Source organism: Odocoileus virginianus, chromosome 21 (assembly GCF_023699985.2).
Source record: "Odocoileus virginianus isolate 20LAN1187 ecotype Illinois chromosome 21, Ovbor_1.2, whole genome shotgun sequence".
NCBI lineage: Eukaryota > Metazoa > Chordata > Mammalia > Artiodactyla > Cervidae > Odocoileus > Odocoileus virginianus.
This window is the reverse complement of record NC_069694.1, coordinates 49,436,767-49,443,300: the sequence shown is the minus strand read 5'-3', so window position 1 is coordinate 49,443,300 and position 6,534 is coordinate 49,436,767.

Genomic DNA, 6,534 nt, shown 5'->3' with positions numbered 1-6,534 from the left:
CCATTTTCTTTGGACTCTTTCTGAAGAAAGAACTGTTTGTTGACTTCTGTAAGGAGGGATGCAGGCGGCCACTGGCAGAGGCCGTGAATTCAGATGCATCCTGCTGGGTCCCTCAGTGCGTGCTGGCTCCATCCTCCCTCTGTTCCTACCTCCACGTCGTGGCACGTGGCCAACAGGAGCTCCCAGATTTTAGACGTTACTGATCAGCCACCTGAAGAGAGACTTACTCTCAATTCCAGTCCAAAGAAAAAGGGTCAGCTTCAGCCAGGTGCCTCTCTACCGATCAACTCTCCTCAGGCCACTGATTGGCTGCTCCGATCAGTGATCGTGTGGAAAGGAAAAGCATTTTCTCAATGGCCATAGTGGGTTGGGGTCTGAGGTTAGACAGTCTAGATAAGGTATGACATAGTTTGGCGGTGAGGGCAAACAAATATATTGGTGCTGATACTACGTACTGCAGCTAAGTTGTGAAACATTTTCAGTTCTCGGGGACTCATTTATCCCAGGAACTGATTTTTTTCTTGGGCTCTTTTAAGTAGAGGGACGTATTAATTGGTGCCAGTGTTACAGGCAGTGTCTTCTTGAACCTGCAACTTTATGACAAGGGGGGCTTTCCAATGGTGAAGTCTCATATGCTATATGATTATATAACTACATTCTAGAAGATTCTGTCTCTGCTATCTACAGCATTGACTGATCTGAGGAAGCATTATTTTTACACTCTGAGTGTAGTATTTGTTTTAACTAGTATGCCTTGTAGAAAAGTTAGCTAGTATTTTATTACCAGGAGATAACTAGTGTTAACAATAGTTATATATGTCGTGTGTATATCTTTGGTAGCTGCGTCTGTGTTATCTGGGCTTCCCTGGTGGCTCAGCTGGTGAAGAATCCGCCTGCAATGCCGGAGATCTGAGTTCAGTCTCTGGGTTGGGAAGATCCCCTGGAGAAGGGAATGGCTACCCACTCCAGTATTGTGGCCTGGAGAATTCCATGGACTGTGTAGTCCATGGGGTCTCAAAGAGTCAGACAGAACTGAGTGACTTTCACTTTCTATGTAATAGCCCTTTTTAACTTTTTCAGTTCTCCAGTTCAGTTCAGTTCACTCAGTCGTGTCCAACTCTTTGCGACCCCATGAATCACAGCACATCAGGCCTCCCTGTCCATCACCAACTCCTGGAGTTTACTCAAACTCATGTCCATCGAGTCGGTGATGCCATCCAGCCATCTCATCCTCTGTCGTCCCCTTCTCCTCCTGCCCCCAATCCCTCCCAGCATCAGGGTCTTTTCCAATGAGTCAACTCTTCACATGAGGTGGCCAAAGTACTGGAGTTTCAGCTTCAGCATCAGTCCTGCCAATGTTCTCCAACATCTGTTTAATTCCTTATAGTAATTGTTATGTTAAAACAACAGGTGAGGCTACTCTTTTACTCTCTGAACCCTGATGGAAACAATTAGATCTTCCATCTCAAGTGATGACAGAGGAGGAGTGCTTGAAAAGCTGTGGTTGGAATTCCCTGGGCTTCTAGCTAATATAAATTGTCCCTAAGTCCAATCACTCATCCTTATACTATTCAACCTATATAAAAATATTTATTTGGCCAGTGGTATCTTTTTAAGCAATGCATTTAGGGCAGCGACACTGGTGAAAAAACTAGGAAAGCAGTAATTTTAGTTCTGTTGCTGGTTTCAACATTTTGTTGTGGGTTGAAGGCCACTGAGGGACTAGAGCTGAGCCAGCCTGGCACTGCTTACCGAGAGACCATTTAAGATGCAGGGAAACACAACACCTCTCTTAATAGTTAGCGGGATCACTTCTCAGAAGTCCATATCAAGGTTTTGTTCCTGGCTGTGCTGGGTCTTCCTTGCCGTGTGGTCTTTTTCTCTAGTTGAGCTGAGCACGACTTCTCGTCGCCTGGCCTCACCTGTGGGGTGAGGCTCTAGGGGCTGTGGGCTTGAGCAGCTGCGGCACGTGGGCTCAGCAGTTGGGTGCACGGGCTTGGCTGCTCTGAGGCAGAGCAGGGATCAAGCCTGGTCTCCTGCACTGGAGGGCGGGTTCTTACCACTGAGCCCCCAGGGAAGCCAAGGTGGTAACGTTTTGAAACAGGAAACTTCTGAGGTTAGATAGTCAAGGTGAGGTACACGTGGGAATTCCCAGTGGTTAGGACTCCGTGCTTTCACGGCTGAGGTTCAGTCCCTGGTTAGGGAAGTAAGATTCCCGCAAGCCACACAGTGTGGCCAAAAAAGAATGATGGTTTTTTTCACCTTAGGTCAAAATGCCTTTTTACAATAATATCATTTTTTATATCTTTAAAACAATCTTTCAGTCATCCAAAGTAAGACAGACTTAGTCTAATAGTTAAAAAGCCTCCAAACTTCAAAAACTCCTCAAGAACGATTCTGTTCTGCTTTCCACAGAAAGGAAGATGTGTAGTATCAAGTGTGGGCTCTGAACCACACTGCTTGGGTTGAGCTACCATTTCCTGTGCAACCTGTCATTCGCTCTGAGCTTCAGTTTCCTCTTCTGAAAAAACAGTGCCTCCTGTGAAGGGTTTCTGAAAAAACAGTGCCTCCTGTGAAGGGTTTCTGTGAAAATCAACTGAAGTATGAAGAAACCTTACCACACCGTTAGACACAGTACATGTTGTTATGAACAGCGCTGAGCGCAAGCAGGTCCTTGTACTGAATGGTTGCATATACAAGATTTATTACAAAAGACAGCACTGCTTACTTCTGAGTCTCGGAAATGACTCCTTTAGTTTGTAATACTAAAAATCTCACACAGAAATTTAATATCACTTTTCCGATTTAATTTCATTTTCAGCTTCAGTACTTCCTGAGGATATGAGTCAGGTACTAGAAATCTGTGTTTTATATTGAACTCTTTAATGACCTCCTTTACTGCCGGATAATTAATCAGAGGTACCAGGTAAATGAATATGGGAGAACACTATTAATATATTTGATATACAGTCTTTTTTAGATGTCTCTGTTCTAAAATTATGATTAGGACATCTTTAAATAAAGTAAAATGAAAATTCAGACCTCTACTAAAAAGATGTATTTCTCCAATTACTGGATAAAAAAATGGAAGCACGTGTAATTCCTGGTTATATAATTTTAAAAGTTCTAGCATCTGAACCCTCACACAACTCCACATACCCCCCAGTTACCCCGTTTCTTGCTCTGACAGCAACTTTTCAAATAAATTGCCCACACTGACCATTCTTTATTCATCTCTTACAAGATACTTCTCAGTTTCCATCCTTTCATTTGAAAAAATGATCACAAGCAACAAATATTCCTGTCCCCAGACCCACCTGATGCAGCTGTCCTTTCTCTCAGTGACCAAGTAACATTTGATATCACTGACTCCTCTCTTTTTCTGACTCTGGCGACACCGATCTTTGGGTCCTCAAATTCCTCCCCTATCTGCTGCTTCTGACCCATTCTCTGTCCTGACTTTTAAAGGTCAGCACTTGTGCTTCTCTGCCGGCTTCCTCAGGAGGATCTCAGCTGGAATAATGACTTATATTACTAGTCACCTATTACTGACTCCTAAACTTGTACCCATTCTCTAAGCTGCAGACATATGTCCCCATCACCTACTTGACATCTTCATTTCTGTTTTTTATAGATACCTCAAATTTAACTTTCCAGTACAGAACTTTAATTTCCCATACCTGTACCTCCTACTACATTTAAGTCAGAAACCAAGAAGTTATTGTCAAGAGTAGCTGCAGCTGCTAGGTCTGGCTGTCATCCTTCCACAGATTTGGCCAGTAGGGAGGCAGTGAGCGCAAATAGACAGCTTATTACTCACAGACAGCGAAAGCAAGACCAGCGTGGAGTCGGTGACCCACATCTCTGGTCTCTAGGGATGTTCCTAGCTGACACTGAACCAGGGGGGCCAGATGACAGATGCCTTAAGTGGAGGGTAGGTCTGTTATTGAGGGGCCAACTGTAAACTCCAACCAAGCAGTTTTATTAGCCTACATACTGTACCTGTATGTGGCAATCCCATGCCACACTGGAACCAGCAAGTGGGATCAGAAATTGCCTCACAGCAGCCTTCTACAAGATAGCGAGGCAGATGATAAATGGCCCTGTGTGGCTCCTCTAAGACTGCCTATCTTGCCGTGTTCCAGGGAGGATCATAGGGCTTTCTAAGATGTGTGTCAGGCTATGGTTGAGTGTTGCTATATGGATATGCAAAATGAGCAGGTCACAAGGGCCCCATGCTGACTGCATCACCCTACAGTTAACGGGGCAGAGGATCTGAAGATGTTTTTCCAAAGATGACACAGATGGCCAACAGGCACATGAAAAGGTGCTCAACATCACTATCATTAGGGAAGTGCAAATCAAAACCACAATAAGCTATCACCTCACATCTGTCAGAATAGCTATTATCTATAACAAGCTGTGGAGATGTGTAGAAGAGGGAACCCTTGTGCACTGCTGTGGGGATGTAAATTGGTGCAGCCACTACAGAAAACAGCGTGGAGATGCCTCAAAAAACTAAAAACAGAACCACCATATGATTCAGCAGTTCTACTCTGGATACTTATCTGAAGAAAATAAAAACACTAGTTAGAAAGAATATATGCACGTCAGCGCTCACTGTAGCATTACTTACAATAGCAGAGATACAGAAGCACCCAAAGTGCCCATCAATAGGTAAAGGGATAAAGAAGATGTGTGTGTATCACTCAAACCGTAAAAAAGAACAAAGTCTTGCTTTTGCAACAACATGGATGGACCCAGAGGGCATGATGCTAAGTAAAATAAGTCAGGGAAAGGCGAATACTGTGTGATTTCACTATATGTGGAATCTAAAAAACAAAACAAATAATCAAACATAACAAAAACAGTGTCATAGACACAGAATAAACAACTGGTTCTCAAAAGGGAGGTAGGTAAAGGAGTTGTGGGAGAAGGCGAGGGTGGGATGTTTCGAGAGAACAGCATCAAAACAGGTACATTATCTACGGTGAAACAGATCACCAGCCCAGGATGGATGCATGAGACAAGTGCTCGGGGCTGGTGCACTGGGAAGACCCAGAGGGAGCGGATAGAGAGGGAGGTGGGAGTGGGGATCAGGATGGGGAACACATGTAAATCCATGGCTGATTCATGTCAATGTATGGCAAAAAACATTACAATATTGTAAAGTAATTAGCCTCCAACTAATAAAAATAAATGGGGAAGAAAAAAAAGAAAAATAGGCGAGAGAGATTATGAGGTAAAAACTGCCAGTTGCAAAATAAATGAGTAATGGGTATGAAAATACAGTGTGGGGAATATAGTCAATAACTATGGAACAGTATCTTTGTATGGTGACAGATGATAGCTAGATTTACTGTGGTAATCATTTTGAAATGTATAATAGAAATACCAAATCATTATGTTGTGTAACAGGAAGTAACAGTGTTGTAGCCCAATTATACTTCAAAAACAACACAAAACAAAAAAGACAGATCAGATTTGTGGTTAACAGCAGTGGAGGGGAGGGTGAGGGTGAGTTGGAAGAAGGCAGTCAAAAGGTACAAATTTTCAGTTATAAGATAAATAAGTACTAGGGGTGTAATGTACAACATGATAAATATATTAAAATAAATGCTGTTGTATGCTATATATGAAAGTTAAAACAGTAAATCCTAAGAGCTCTCAACACAAGAAAAATAACTTTTTCCTATTTAATTTTATATGTATAACATGATAAATGTTCACTAAATTCATTGTGATAATCATTTCATGAGGTATGTAGGTCAGATTATTATGCTGCATACCTTAAACTCATACAGTGCTCCGTGTCAATTACATCTCAGTAAAACTGGAAAAAAAATCCTGTTGGTCTACCTCTGAAGTTAATTGACTGTGCATTCCTACAGCAATGATCAATCCAAGCCACCCCATGTGCCACTGGGAGTACCATATATTCACCCATGCCCTCTTCAAGTCTCTTCTCTGCAGAGCAGCTAGAGGAATTTTTCAAATATGAGAATCTTATCACTGCACACTCTGGCTTACAAAAATTAGTGGCTTCCTATTAATACATCAAATACAATTCACTCTCCCTAACATCCTACCAGACAGATATAGTAGATTCTCCAATATTTGCTGAATAAATGAATGTTATAGTGTTTTCTATAAATATATAAAGCAAGAAAAATGATATCCTTTTCTTAGCAGTTCAAACACAAACATTTTCAAGTTTAGTTCCATCCTGCTTTACTAATTCATTCCTTTTTGTCTTCAATAAAATAGCTGTGGCAGGAGTCAAAATTGTTGCATGTTTATGGTGTAAAACTAGTAATAATAAAATAATTTATTATTTTTAAGTGTAAAAATGTGTTTATTCACAATCTTTGAGAAGTCACCATTCCTTCAAAAAATTCTTTATGAACAAAATGCCAAGAAAAATTACAATAGTAGCTTATGCCAAACCAAAAATATACATCTTATGTATACAAACTTTAAAAAGCATAACACAGGCAATGTGAATATAGATTATCTTTAAAATATTTCCAATGA